At 37.7% G+C, this 16,201-nt stretch overlaps 1 long non-coding RNA gene across 1 annotated transcript in view; it reads left to right on the top strand.

Annotated features, from left to right (window-relative positions):
* Positions 1-1,105: 1,105 nt before the first annotated feature.
* Positions 1,106-16,201, top strand: part of LOC113458866 (uncharacterized) — a 45,663-nt gene continuing 30,567 nt past the window's right edge. Inside the window, exon 1 of the long non-coding RNA XR_003379532.2 lies at positions 1,106-1,137. This is a non-coding gene — a long non-coding RNA (uncharacterized LOC113458866). The remainder of the gene's footprint in view (positions 1,138-16,201) is intronic.

Consider the following 16,201-nt stretch of genomic DNA (forward strand, 5'->3'; position numbering starts at 1 on the left):
CTTCAGAGTAAAATATATCACTCAGGCTATCAAACCTGTCAGTATTCCATCTTCATACCCTTTTTGTTTTCTGGACCCTTTTCACTTTGATTTGGTAGCATAGCTAATATTTCATTTCATTATAGATTTAATTTAATGGCAATACATTAGCGGTGAAAAATACTGTCTTTTGAAATTTGTATTCAGGAAATATTTTATTGTCATTGAGCATAAGGAATCAAATTTATGCAAATTTCAACCACTACTAATGAAGGCTTAGAATCAGTCAATCGAGTGGTGGGTTATTCCTGGCTGGATGCCAGGTACCCACCAAGACCACTCTATCACTCCCCATCTCAGCTGGATAGGGGAGAAAAAATATAACAAAAGGCTCATGGCCTGACATAAGGACAGGGAAAGATCACTCACCAGCTACCATCACAGGCAAAATAGGCTTGATCTGGGGAAGAAATTAATTAATAAAATTGATTACGAATTTGTCCCCATTTTCCTTGTAGGTCCCTTTTAAGTACTGAAAGGTACTTAAAGGTCTTCCGAGAAGGTCCTCCCTCCTCCTTCCTTCCCATTTTTGGTAGAATTTTCTTCACCTCTTGACACAAAAGTGTTATGCTCCTAACTCCTAACTCCTGTTGATATATTTAGGAAATTTGGAACCTGTGACCTGATGAAGCAATTCTTTGAGCACATATGTGCATGTATCTGCCTAATAGACAGAATGGACACAGGGGGAAAACAGTAAAACTAGCATCTCATAAAGAAATAATGTTTCTTTACTGGAAAATAACATCTAAAAATATTAGTTTAGTGCCCGGCTGGGCTGGTCTTTCTTCCTCTTTAAACTTAACATCTACTCTAATACTTCTTAAGCAGCAATGGGAAAAATTTCAGGCTGTTTTGAATTAATACATATTACAAAATTAAAGTATATTTATAATATGCATTACTTATTTTGGTAGAACATCAGCAAATGAATATGCATTCTTTCAGTTAATACTCGTCTCTTTTATAATTTGTCATGAGGAAAAACAAACAAAACACAAGATATTCCAGCTCCTTCATCTTTTAATGTTTACTTCCTTTTTGCTCAAAGGTTCCTTATAAATATAAAGATGAAACCACTATTGGAAGAATAATGTGGTAAGTACATGATTTGTTTTTTATAAAATAAAAAAATCTGGAAGCACTGAATATTTGAAAGCTTTTTACAAAAGAAAAAGCAAAAAACTTCATCTTATTTTAAGGAATGTTGAGTTAAATGTACTGTGTAACATATGTTCACTGGTATTTTGGCTTCTTCAGAAGCCAGAATGCCTGTAATATAATATTTTTTGTTAAAAGGAAAAAAAATGAGGGGTGAAAATTATTATCTAGAAAATCTGAACAGAAGGATTTTTGTTTAAGAGTTCATATTCTACCCGAACTGAAAAGGAAGAAAAAGGGAATGATCATAAAGAGAACCATATGGGAGACTGTCACTAAGGTACTGAGCAAAGAGATATAGTTCTCTCCCTTTTTAAGTTTCATCCATGCATGAATTTGTCACTCTTGTTTAAGAATTATGTATTTTATTTGCTGGAGGTTCAGTCCCCTTCAGAAACCAGTAAAAAATGTGCCATGCTGAAAGGCAACATTTTAGGTCTCTGAAAATCCCTTTTCTCTTTTCTGAAAATCCCTTTTCTGTTTTCCATAAAACTGTTTCTTGGACAGCCAATCTCCTAAGCCACAAATTTAGGACCTGATTGGATTCCCATTTCATGTCAATAAAATTTTGACACTTTAGAGTAGGACTAGGTCTAAAATCCTGGGGTAATTATGATTGAGAGGTCTTAAAAAAGCTGCTTTCCATTGAGTATTACAGTCATCAGTTTTTGAAAGTCACCATTCCATATCCAGCTCCTTCATTTTTCAAATCCCAGCCTTTAAGACATACTTAAGTGTATAGAAAGTTGCAATGAACTTTTGTGTATAAAGCTGTTTCCATCATGTCTTGCTGAATTACAGTCTGAAGCAGCAATTGGATTCCAAAGCACCAAACGTATAATGGACTGAGGAGCCAAAACTCCACAGAATTTTGAACCTTATGTACTTATTTACTTCCTTCTCAAAACCTCTGTAAATAGGGCATGAATTTTTGTAATCATGAATATTTTCTACATATATTTTTATTAACATCTTAATAGAAAAATCCTTGAGCTCACATTGGAAAATGGCATTACCTTTGTCTAGAATATCTTGAAAATAATAGTGGTGTTGGAATTGGAGTTTTTTAGGAGCACAAAATTGTGTAAAACATATTACTAACAAAATATTTTATGGCAAAATTGAAAAGAATATGCTCTACTGTCATATCACAGTAGATAACTTGTCCTTAAAATAAGCTGTTGATGGAATCAGTTAGTTTCAGCAGAGTTTTTTTGGTAGTACTCAGGCTAAACCTACAATTGGGCAGCTCTCTAAGCAAGGCTTTTTCATCTAAAGTAATATTTATTATTCTATTTTCTGACATTACATTCTCTTGCTATTAAAGTACATCTTCACAAACCGAACGACTGTGGCTCCTTGGGATTTAGAAGTGCAATTACAGTGAGAGCAAAGTAAACAGTGTTTCAATTACCATCATTAGTGAAATATGTGGGGGGTTTTGCAATGTTGTTATAATTAAAATTTTGTCTAAGTTAGCTTTGTTTCCCTTGTTATCAGATGATAGTAAATCTACAGTGAAGACTGAGAAATTTTTGAACAAGTTTTCTTTTGGTTCATAAACAATTTTCTACTAAATTAAATAATATTTTACACACTCAGCTGTTTGATGTGCAGATGACTTGGAAAAAAATTATACTTTTTTCCCAGGAAACATACCTTTTTGAAGAAAGTAAGTGATAAAGGCAATGCCCCCTTCTTATTAAAACTTCAGAAAATAGCTGGAAAAATCATTGCTGTAGTGTGAGGCCTCAGGTTTTAGCCTTTCTATTTTTCAGATTCTATTCTGCCTTAGTGTAAGTCTAGGCTTCATATAAGGGGATAGTAAGCTCTCTTCACAGAATAGGTAGACAAAGCAATTCCTTCTCTAGCTGGGGACCCAGGGACAGCTGAGCCAGATCTCAGGCCCAAGAGCATAAACAAGGGTGGACCAAAGACAGAAAACAAGAAGGATGGGACTTCATGGGCTAAAGCTGTAATTGGACAATTAGCTCCAATATGCTAATGGACCAAAACTTATAAAAGTCTGAGAACTGTCCATTTTGTGGCCATTTTGGATTCTGTTGCTCAAGGAGGATCTATTTGAGGCCTCTCAATGAAAACCTACTTTATTTTTTAACTCTGTCTAGTCTCTGTTCTAGGTCAGCCTTCACAAGGCATCAGTGGGGGTGTTTTTGAGAGGGGAAAAAAATATCATGTCCTGCCTACAGGACTGGGAGCTATACTTTAATGTCATCCATCCTATCTCCACGATGACTATCAGTGTTTCACTTTTTTGAAAGTGGGCTGTGAGAGATAGGACGCAATGGAAATTTGTGTAGCTCATGCCATCTCTGGATCACGGATGGGCAGACTCAGAGTTATTGAAGTAGTTCAGTCTTCCAGGATGAAAAGAGGTGTTCCTGAAATGACCTCTGAGGGACTGTCAGAGTTTCAGTGCTCCAAGTGACATACATTAAAGGACTGCTTGAATTTCTGGAATAAAGAAATGAAGAGTGTTGTTATTAGCTCAATAGAGCTCTAGCCGAGTTGTAGAGGTGTGTGCAAAATTGATGTAACTACTCTGGCTTTATTCTGATATCACTGAATGCAGACCATGGCCATTTGCTCCTTCCATTGTTTGCTTTAAGTAATAAACTTTAAATTACTCCTTACAGATAGCTTTGTTTGTTTACTTGACATTTTTAGTCAGTTTCAGAGATATCTTTCTAACAAGTGTCTTGTCACCATGGATTTATTTTATGTGCGCAGCAAAGGAATTGATTGGACTGAACTAATTTTGTGTTAATGCTGCTTCCACCTGTACCTCTTTATATCTTCTGCTTTAATCAAGGATTAGTTAGGAATTGGTAGACACTCATTTTTTTTACAAAATTGGTTTAGGATTTCAAGACACAGACTTCCTTGGGGTCACTTTAGGCCAAAATTTATGTCTTTGTGCTTAGAGTCCTATCAGAGATAAGTGGAAATCTTACTGTTATTAGCTAAAGTGGTAATATCTATCAATGTGATGAAGATTGGCTAAATGAGAAATTTTACTTTTAAATAGTTTAAACAGACAGAGGAGGAAAGGGACAAGAGAGGTAGATGGACCTATGTGGTACAGATTAAACTTTTAAATCCAAAATTGAAAACTTTATAATTATCATTGAGTTGTTCTCTAGATCTAAACCCTGCCAAGCTGGATAGGTAGGTGTTAAATTCTGAGCACCAGGGTGTTTGCCTCTTTTCTGTCCACAAAGCAGCCTTCCCACTGCTTAGCCTGTCCCTGTGGCAGGGACTGGGACCCATGCCTCTGACTGCCAGCTGGCTGTTCTAAAGAAATAAGAAATAATTCACCCTTGCTCTCCTTGCGTGGCTGAAAAATTATTTCATTACTTCACACAAAGTGGAACACATTCATTGGGAAAAATTAAAAGTGTATTGATGGACTAGATGACCTTTAAAGGTACCTTCCAACTCAAAGTATTCTATGATTCTATGATCCAGTCAAATTTGTGACTGAATCTTGAATTAATTTTTTGATTGGTCCATGTACAAGTTATAGTCTTCCCCAGTAGCAAAGAACTCATCATGAGATAGTTACCTAAAAACCAAAATGAGTCCCACTAAAAGTCTGTCAAATTCAATTTACCTTGCTATATTTATAGTAATTGATTCCTGGGTTATGTGATTGAAAGTTAGCAATCATGTCTACCAGGGCTTTATCTTACATCTTTTTTTTTTTTTTTCCGAGAACATTGAAACAGAATTATTTCATTTGTGGAAATCAGAACAGGTAAAGGCAAACTTGATAAGAAACACACTTTCTCATCTGTATTTTCTGCAGATTCACAACTTTATAATCAGGACATTCATTCTCATGTTTCACAGTTTTAGACGCCATCATAGAATATGCTTAGCTCTAAGTTTCTAAGTAACTTTTTCAATGTTATATCTATATCTATATCTATATATATACACACATGTAGATGTACTTCAAGATTACTTTCAAAGTTATGCTACTGTACAGAAACCCCTTAAAATCCTTGTGAATCTGTTAATCTTTTTTCAGCACTTTAGGAAAAGGCAGATATACAGACCCTAGAGAGAAGGTTTCTGCCTGGCACCAGTGTAACTGGACATTGCTTATGCAGCCCAACAATTGACTCTGTGCCAGTCCACTATGAATTTTGTATATGAAGCTCTGAAATATACTAGCAGTGCAAGTTTTATTTGATTTTCCATTATTGAGCCCCTGCAGAAATGATAATTAGCCTCATCTCTAGAGGCAGAAAAACTGAAATATGTTTGACTTGGTTGATGAGATATAAACCCATTTCAAATATGGAAATGATATGCTGTGATATACATGAGGAAAAAACTCCCTAATATGCTGGATTTTGTGTGTGTGGCTGCCTGACACAGCTTTAATTTACAGGTACTCATTTTCTTCAGTCTCTTGTACTCAGACAGCAGAAGCTTAGCCCCCATTTATTATATATATATATATAAGACATGTACCTCAACCCTTCCCATAGCCCCATAGCCTGGGCTAGACCTGCTGAGACTTAGATTTCTCATCATACTATTTGATTTTAGAAGTCCTTGTCCAACAATATAGGGATATAAATAAAACAGAGATTTTTCAAATAGTTAAGAGTTTGCCTAAACCCAAATGTCTAGTGTCATTTGAGATCCCACTGGGTATCTTCCTGGCTTCCAGCTGCTGCTCTCAAAGGACACAGTCCTCCACAAGTCCTGTGTTACACGTTGTAACCCTGCAACAGCAGCAATGTGTATGCTTGAGGGTGCTTTAATGACATGAAACGTCCATATTCAGGTAACTGAACCTTATGCCAAGGTGCAAGATTCAATCTGAGATAAAGAACTGAGTTTGTAACTACCCGTGTGGCAGTGGGTAGTAATATCTTAGTTAACTAAGCTTTCATACCAGACAGTGAAGGCTTAGTCAATAGACTGTGGAGAGCAGTTTGGCTCACTATGAAAAAGATCCTAAAGCAAACATCATATTATTAATTAGCATATCTTATTATTAATTGGATCCATCAGTTGCATTTACTAGATCTCCATTGTCTATGATGTAAGCCTTGATATCTCATATGCCATTAGACAATTAAACATAGAAACCTAAATATAAGTGGTTTCATCTTGAACTGAATCTTGCATGCTAACAGTTGAGCTTGACTTTTGTAGTGACTGGAAATTTTAGATTCATTTCAGACTTCTGCTGTTGATTAGTTGAAGTGCGTGCCAGCAGTACCTATTTCTTTTCTTTAACTGTAAGTGTGACTAGCTCAGCCATTAATATCTGCTAGTTTCTGAAATACACTCTGTTAGCGGTTCACCCAGTTTCTTTATGCCTAGGACTCCTCACAATCTTAAATTTAATATCATTCTCAAATGCAGTAGTATACTATAAAGTAAATATGTTCATGGATCAACTCCATCAGTCAACTAAGTACCATGCAGTCACTTGCTTACTCCCCTGCCCTAGTGGGATTGGGAGAAGAATGGGAAAAAAGTAAAACCTTAGTGCCTAGCTAAGAACTGTTAAAAAACCCACAACAACAAAAACCCACACAAACAAAACAAACAAACAAACAAGCAAAACAAAAAAAAAACCCACCAAAAACCAAAAAAAAACCCAAAACCCACAAAACAACAAAAACAACAACAAAAACCTGAAGCAAAACAAGTGATTTTTTCACAACAGAATTTCTTACCACCCTCTGAGGAATGCCCAGCCTGTCCTGAAGAGTGATTGGCCTTTCTTGGCCAGCTCCCCTCAGTTTATATACTGAACATGATGTTCTGAGGGAAGGAATAGCCCTTTGGCCTGTTCAGATCCTCGCTGCGCTCCACACTGGCTTCATCTGCACTTCTTCACTCGCCGAGCATGAGACACTGAGAAGTTCTTCCTTTATAGAAAGCAGTAGTCTGCAAAAGGCAAAACATCAGTGTTTTATCAACATTATTCTTATACTGAATTCAAAACACAGCACTCTACCAGCCATGAGAAGGAAAATTAACTCTTCCAACTGAAAAAAGGACAAGTAGGAGAAGTTAAAATACTTCTTTCTTGCTGAATTTTTAAGAGCAAAAGGAGCTCCTGACTTCATTCTTGTTTCTGTTGTCTTGCTGGTTTTCTTACTTGAAAAATGATCTACTGAAATTTTTACCACACTTTTACATTTTATATTAGCCAATTAAAAGTGCTTGTCAAAATAGTAGCAATTAATCATTCCCACAAAAGCAGTAAAGAATTCAGTATTGATAGCATTTTCAAGTGATGATTACTCTTATTAAAAAAAAAAAAAATCAAACCCTGGAAGTAATTTGTTAAAATTGTCAAAATATTTTTTTTTCAATTCTATGGAAAAATAACAACCATTTTTTGCTGGTTTTTACTGGGATAGAGTTCATTTTCTTCGTAGTAGTTAGAATGGGGTTAAGTTTTGCATTTGTGCTGGAGAGAATGTTGATAACACAGGGGTATTTTCATTACAGCAAGCACAATGTCAATGCCTTTTTGGCTCCTCATGTCATCAATGAGGAGTCTGAGAGTGCACAAGGACTTGGGAGGGGACACAGCCAGGACAGCTGAACACAAGTACCAAAGGGACATCCCATACAACATGGGGTCATGCTCAGCACATAAAGCTGGAGGGAGAAGGAAAGGGAGGACATGCAGAGTGATGGCATTTGTCTTCACAAGTCACCATTATGTGTGATTGTGCTGGTTTTAACAACCAGCTAGGAAATAAACTCCAAATATGCTACTCTGCCCCCCCCAACCCTTCTGATAATGGAGGGACATTAAGGAGAGATTATAAATTGAAAATAAAAAATTACTAAAATCACAATAACCACAGCAGTAAGTACACAAACTATAGGAAAAAGTACAGAAGGTGTCCTATGCACAAAAGGGCATTCACCACTGGGAACAGAGCGAGACAGTGCCCAGTGTGGTCTCCAAACAGGAGCAATATGGTGGGGAAAACTTCCTTGGATTAACCCCACTTGGATTTTCCACCCCACACCCCCTCCAGCCCAAAACAAATGAAAATCTGTGACAAAACAAAATCTATAGGCAAGCTCATCCAAATAAAGGGGCTCTACAGCTGCTGGCTGAGCTCAGTCCTCTGTGATTGTTTGAAGTACATCCTCAAACTCTCTGCCACTTGGAGCTGCCTGCTTTAACTCTATAACTCCATAGCAGTGCTCTGGAGGAAAAATAGGAAGAGAGAATGAAGCCAGCAGGCAGCAGAAGAGCCCAAGTACACTGGGGTTGGAGAGGGTAGTCCACTGCACTGCAGTGACCTAGGCAAGAATGACAAGCTCCCTGCTTCTGGTCCCAGTATTTCCTGCTGACACCAGGCCACCCAGCAACGTCATGAGTGGAATAAAAGGCATAAAAATCTCCACTGCCGTTTCTCTGTAACCAGGACAGTGGGGGAGCTCTGTTTTCCTGGAGATGTCTGAGTGCCTCCCTGCTCATTGGAAGTGGTGATTGAATTCCCTGGTCTGTTTCGCCTGCATGCATAGCTTTAGCTTTACCTGTTAAACTCTCTATCTCCACCCATCAGTTTTCTCAATTTACCTTTCTGATCTCTTCGTCATCCCACCAGAGGGACATAGGAACCAGCTGTGTGCAGCTCAGTTTCACAGTGGGGCTAAACCCTCACAAAATTTAAGGTAACAATATGCCTTCAATTTAGTAAGCAGCTTTTAGACCTTTGTATCAATGCTAGTCTGAAGATACATGGTACCATTTCATTTCTTTCCTGCCTTATATTAAATTGAAACATGAACTTCCATTATATTTGACTGTGGTAATTCAGGATAGTAAAAAGTCTGAAAATAATAATGATAACCAGGAAGCAGCTTAACTAATAAGGAAATTTTATTTACCTTTACATAGCAAGATTTTGGTAGTGGAGGGTTTAAAGGGCTGCTTTCTGTGAGAATCTGCTAGAGGCTTTCTCTATGTCTGATAAAGCCAATGTCAGCTGGCTTTTAGATGGACCCACTGCCAGCAAAGGCTGAGCTCACCAGTGACAGTGGTAGTGCCTCTGAGATAACATATTTAGGATGCAGGAAAAAAAAAAATCCTGTGCAACTGCAGTGGAAGTGAGGAGTGAGAATATATGAGAAAAACTGCTCTGCAGACACCAAGATCAGTGAAGAAGGAGGGGGAGGAGATGGGCCAGGCACCAGGGCAGAGATTCCGCTGCAGCCGTGGTGAAGGCAATAGTGAGGCAGCCCATGGAGGAGCACACACTGGAGCAGGTGGACACCCCAAGGAGGTTGTGATCCTGTGGGAAGTCTGTCCCAGAGCAGACTGGTCAGGACTTGTGATCCCATGGAGGAACCAGACTAAGCAGTCTGTTCCTGAAGGAGAGCACTCTGTGGAAGAGACCCATGCTGGAGCAGTGGGAAGAAATGGAAAAATAAAAGTCAGAAGGTCTGCAAAAACGTGCAAAATTTTATTAGTAAATGATACACTTGGCATGGAATGTTAACTTGGTGAGCTAGTTTCTTATCTTGTAACATAAACACATGGTGCTAGGTTTTGAATAAGGAGTAGGGTGCAAGAGAAGAGAGAGACTGAAGAGAGGGACAGTGAAAGGGAAAGGAAAAGAAGAAGATAATTTCTGGCTCCAGCATTGATCCAATTGATGGGGTGTCCATGGTCCTGGGGGGGCTGCCCAGGATTTGTGAGGATACTTTTTTAAAGATAAGTTCCTCCACCCTGAAGTTTACTTTCTCATTTTCTATGCAAATTATTTATCATGCACAGTTCATTCTAGACCTTTCTGGAAATGGGTTGGAGGGCTTTGGGGATCTTTTGTGCTCTTGATTTTTCCCCCTACATCATCAGTCTTTGCTCGAAAATTCATGCCAGATTGTCAACTTCATTCCTGTGCTTTAGCTTATCTCCAGGAGCAAGAACAAGGATATTTGTCCCAGGAAAATGCTTTCCTACCACCATATGGCTCTCTCATCCATTTTTTTCCTGCAGTGTGTTCTTACCAACAGTCCTTGGTTGGCTCCATGGCCATCTGGCTATTATATTGAGACAAACACATTAACAACTTATCTTCTGGGCTTCTACACTGTGCCCTTGTAGTGCTGATGAAGTGGGGACGAGGTAGAGTAAATCAGGACAAGTAGTATCACAAGGTGGGGCAAAAGTGGTTTAAGGTTTGATTTTTTTCTCATGCCTTACTCTGATTTGGTAATAAATAATTTCTCCCAAGTTTCCCCAATAACTTTCTTTTACTTTTGATAGGAATTGGTGAGTGGTCTCTTTTTTCCTTCTCTTGATTCATGACACTTTCACTACATTTTCTCTTCTCTGTTGAGCTGAGGAAAAGAGTGATAGAGCAACTTTGGTGAGCACCTGGTATCCATCCAGAACCAAACCACCACATATTCTGTAGCTGAAGTAAATTGCATATTAAAATAATATAATTTTAAATTATAACTAGGCATTCAGAGAATTAAAATTAGGGATGCTACTGAAGGTAAAGGCTTAATACTGAAATGGGAGATATGAAGAGCATTGCTGGAGAAGTTATGTAGACTATCAGGATGCAAAACTATATTTCACATCACTAGATAGTTTTAGGATTTCTGCTCTTCCATGTCTACTAGTAACAACTTCCTGTCAATATTAATAAGAAAATGTAAAAACAGATTAGGTGGCAAAATGTAAAATAGCACCTACTTTGTTTTCCATACACAGAAGCAGGGCTTTCTTACTATATTTTTTGTCATATTTTGAGTCTCTCTTTGCATGCACTATTTATGTGACTTTTCAGAATCTTAATGATTCAGGTGTCCCTGTGATTTCTTAGTTGTGTGTCTGACAATGGAAGCACCTAAAGTCATTGATTCACTTAAAAATTCAGGTGTTCATGTGTATATATTATTTTATATTCTTTTTACAGTGTTTGAGATAGAGCACTATAATGTTATATTAATAAGGAAGTTCTTGGTGACAATGATTTGACAAAAGCATTTCCATAAAATTTGCAAAGCATATAGCTTCAATCTTATTGCATTTCCCCGCAGAGTTAGCAGTGAAAAACCTTTCAAAATTATAGTATTATAGCAGAGGCAGAACTGAAAGGCTTTTAGAAATAAACCAGTCTGATTTACCTGTCTAAGTAAGATGAAATGGAAAAAATAAACTCTATACAGTGACAAGCAATGTAGATTAAAAGAAATTATTTGGCATCTAGAATGTCATTTAAAACACAGACGAGAAGAGATTTTTACAAACTGTGGTAGGACAGAACTAGTGTGAATTGGCAGACCTCCATTGATTGCATTGGAACTTTGCCTATTACATTAGCTGAGGATGTGAGTTTATATGAGTTTTAACTTCATAGCATCCCTTAAATCATCCGGAATAAGATGCCTTAGTGACTCAGTAAATCAAGGCAAGATCAAATAATTATTAAAAAATAAATGAGATCTGTTCTTTAGTGCAATACAATTTTATTTTGAATAGCACTTCATAAAAATGCATCCCAAGACACTTTACAAGAAAAGCTATAAATAATAAAATTATGTGGTTTAATAATAAATAATAGATTAAAAGCTGTTAAGGGTGTTGGAGAAATAGTTTCGTCTTATGCGTAGAATAGAGCAAAGATTTTGTGGGTTGAAACAGGACAAGGATGCTAGTTTATTCAGAGAAGAAGAGATATTCAAACTATAATCTGAATGAAAGGGCAAGGGTAAAAAAATAAAAATTTTTCATGGCTGAAATCTTATATGCAAATAAATCTATATTTCCTTACTCTGGAGAGTAGTTCAATCTCTAGATAACAGCCTACTCAGGAATTGGGAATATTTTCAGGCCTGCTGAAAACTGAGCTGTTTTGCCTTGCAGGAAGAGAGCATGGCCTGAGCAGCGAGTATCATACTGAACCTTGTATGTAGCTTTATGTGGAGAAGAGAGTCAGCATCCCAACCCCCCAGCCCCTTCCCCAGGTGAGAGGCTCTTTAAAAGAATGAGTCAGACAATGCATTTGTTTGATTCTGTGTTAAAAATGTAAGGTGAGGGAGGAAGAAGTACCATAGGGGGAAGAGTGGAGCCTAGTTGTTCTTTACACTTCTCCTCACTCTTGACTCCCAGCAGAGCATCGTTTTTTTCCTAGTTGTTATGGACTTCATGCCTCTGCATGTGACTCAAGGCTGGTGATTCAGATGCTGAGGAAGATACTAGTGCTTAGGAATTACAGCAGCATTGCAGTGACCACACCACTAATGTATGTATCTTTAAGGTAAAGATCGTGTCTTTAAACTCTTAGATATTTATCCTTTTTAATATGTGTGTCTATCTTTCAACAAATTATTTTATCATATACATTCCAGTAGGAAAGTTTTCAGACATACACTTCAAAGACTGGAAGAGGTAAGACATTAATAGTGCAAGGGTGACTTGCTGCCAGGTAGCTTCTAGAAATCCATTGGAGATGCAATGATGAAAATATGCCTAGGACATGACAAAGAGAAGGAATTGCAGGGGTATTCAGAAGGAAGAAGGAATCAGAGTCAAAGGGAAATTGGGGAACAGTTACAGCAGTGGGAGACAACCATTCCTGAATGAGATGCAAAATAGGCATAGCCTCCTGCTGTTCCTTCTCTACCCAAGAATCTCTTAGCTTTATACTCTCAGCCCACAGTAACTGGCAGCAAATGTAACATATCTGCTAATCCACTCTGAAGAATATTTTGGTAATAAATTCTTTCCTTTCTGCTTATTTGCAAACCCAGTACATTCTCCTTGAGGATGGATAGGAGTCTATAACTTGTTACCAGTCTTTATAAAGTATTGCTAAACTTCACAATGACTTAAGAAGTCCCCATGTTTGGAAATATTCTATATCAGGGTCACCATTTCCTTTCTCCAAGGCAAGCAAACTGGGTAAAATAAAGTAATTTGCAAAATCCTTACATATGGGACAACTTTTTGAAGGCTTCTGGAGTAGTGAAAGTTATTAGGTAACAATACCAAAGAAAATAAGCTCTCTATGACTAGAATTAAGTAAACATTTGTATTGTACTCAGATTTTGGTAATGTATGCACACATTCACTGCACAAACAACATGTACTTTACATAGTGATATGCTATGGATAGCATGGCAGGTCTCATGCTGGGCCTTTTCATTTTTATCCATGTTCCTTTGTGTTCCACACAAACATTAGAATGGAACTATTCAAAAGATGGCATGAATCAGATATGGTAGTTTGGTACTTAGGTTCTACAAGCTTATGGATATCTTAGCCTCATATTGAACAAATTGCACAGCTGCATTAAAAATTATCATCTTCGTCCAACCTTGAGAGCTTAGCTGCCCTTCAAAACACTTGAAGGCACTTCTGTCTTCTTTATATGCATTTGTATTTACAATCAAATTTAATTTTGAAATTTTTATAACCTATCATTGAACAGAATACTTTGGCAAGCCATGACAAAGGATTTATTATTTTTAATACCCTCTAATGCAAAATTTGTAATAATAATGTCTTGCTATTAGGAATTATTTTTATTTTTAAAATTGCAAAAGCCAATAATAGAAAAGTACACTTTTAAAGCTAAAATGCTGTACAAAAGGATTTTACCTGTAACTACAGTAGCAAAACATTTTTTCCACGTGGAAAAAACCTATTTCCTTCACCTGACAAACATCACTTCTCTGGACCTGTTATTCCTGCACTCGTTATTCCAGTGATTAGTTGGGTGACTATGAGAGTTATTTGCATCTTTCTTCTCTGCTACAGCATTGGTGCCTGGGGAGAGTAGGAAACCTTGGTTAATATTAATGAAATATTTTGGGACGTGGAGCAGAGCACTAACTTCTGCTGCCTGGGCAGTAATATTACTTCTCATTAAAGAGGAAGTTCATCTGGCATTCAATTAAGATGCCTGAAAACTGTTTTCCAGGCAATCTATGCTCCTTAGACAAGAGACAAGGGGGAGGAAAGGATCTGTTTCCTCCTGGGATTTACTGCTCTCTTTACATATAATACTGGTGACCAGCTGGAAGATTTTGTTAAGTGACTTGTTGGTCAGAGAGATGTCATATTCAGAGATGATGAATGACTCTGGGCTTCTGCTCTAAGACCTAGCAGAAATAATACAATAGTCTCAAAGGAATATTGGAAGTTTTATCTGTAACAGCTTCAGAAATGCAGCCACATTTATGATGTTCTAAATTCTAGACAAGTAAAAGCCCGGCAGTTTTAGTTTTTGGGGTTTTTTTTGGAGCATAAAATTTTGTACACTGTTAACCCTTTTGAATATGAGTCCAATGGGTAAAAGACTGCAGGGCTTGGAAGTTCAAGAGGAAGAGAGCAAGCAGAGAGGTCATACAACACTTATGCGACTTGCTGGTTTTTGCCTCAGCTTTCATTCTGTTATGTGATTTTTTCTAATCAGTATAAAATACATTATTCTCTTGTAAAGATGCAGTTCAGAAACACAACACAAAGTCAATTCTTATGGGTTAGAAAAAGAGAAGGGAGCTGATGAAAATTATGAACTATTTCAAAGTAGAATTTGAATTGTGTTTTGGGTGAGATACTTTGTTTATCAAAAGTTGTGGAATTCAAAATCATATATTTTTCCCTAAATCTCTATTTCAGCCTTATTGAAGACAATTCAGTCAGTCTTAAGGAGCTGGCTGGAAGGTCACACTCAAAGGCTTGAAGTCAATGGTTTGATGTCCAAGTAGAGATAAGTGAAAAGCCTCCTTCTTCGGGGGCTGGCTTTGGGACTGGCACTTTCTGTTGTCTTTGTTGGTGGCATGGACGGTGGGAGAGTAATTGCCAACTGTGCCCAGCTGCGTGGTGTGGTTGACACTCCAGAGGAAAGGAATATCATCCAGAGGGATTTTGGAAGCCTTGAGAGAGACAGGCTTGTGTGAACTTGATGAAGTTCAACAAAATCAAGCGCATGTAGATTAGGGAAATTCCAAAAACAGCTGCAGGCTGGGTGGAGAATGAATTTGCAGAAGCTCTGAGGAGAAAGACTTGGATATGTTGGTTCATGAGAAGCTCAACATGAGGCAGCAATGTGCACTTGTTGTTCAGAAAGCCAAATGCATCCTGGGCTGCATCAAAGGCATCATGGCCAGCAGGCTGAGGGAGGTGATTATGTCCCTCTACTCCACTGTGGTGTGACCCCACCTGCAGTACTGCATCCACTTCTGGCGCACACAATATAAGAAGAACATGGACATTTTAGAGCAACTCCATAGCAGGGCAACAAAGATAGGAGGGCTGGAGTGAGGAAAGGCTGATAGAGGTGGGGTTATTCAGCCCGGAGAAGAAAAGACTTTGGGGTGACCTAATTGAGGCCTTTCAGTACTTAAACAGAGATGACAAGAAAGCTGGACAGGGACTTTTTACAAAGGCATGTAGTAATAAGAAAAGGGGAAAGAGAAACAAAGTAGGTTTAGACTAAACATTAGGAAATTCTTTACTGTGAAGGTGGTGATATGCTGGAACAGGTTGCCCAAAGATGTTGTGGCTGTCTTATACCTGTGTGGAAGTGCTACCTGAAGATGAAGAATCAACACATGCAGGACAGGACAATTACCATATATTTTCTGCTGTTTAATGCTCTTTCCTTCACCTCTGTTTTATTACAAGGGGAGAAAAAATTTGAACCCAATAACAATGAAAGGACCATAAAATAACACACGCTGACACTTGAGAATATTAATTAAAATTCTGCACTGTAATTGATTTTTAGAATCCATGGAAAAATCTGAAATCCATTGATTTTGGAAACCATGATATTCACAAAACAGAAAGTTTGCTAGACTGTGATATAACTCAGACCAGCTTCCCTTAGAAAGTTTTGCTGAAATAGATGTTTTAAAAGAGAAACCTAAAATCTGAAATTGGAAATTACATGCAATATTATTTACACATATTGTTTCCCTATTTTAGATAGAAATATCTTTTTTGCAGGAC

This window comes from Zonotrichia albicollis, chromosome 3 (genome assembly GCF_047830755.1).
Source record: "Zonotrichia albicollis isolate bZonAlb1 chromosome 3, bZonAlb1.hap1, whole genome shotgun sequence".
NCBI lineage: Eukaryota > Metazoa > Chordata > Aves > Passeriformes > Passerellidae > Zonotrichia > Zonotrichia albicollis.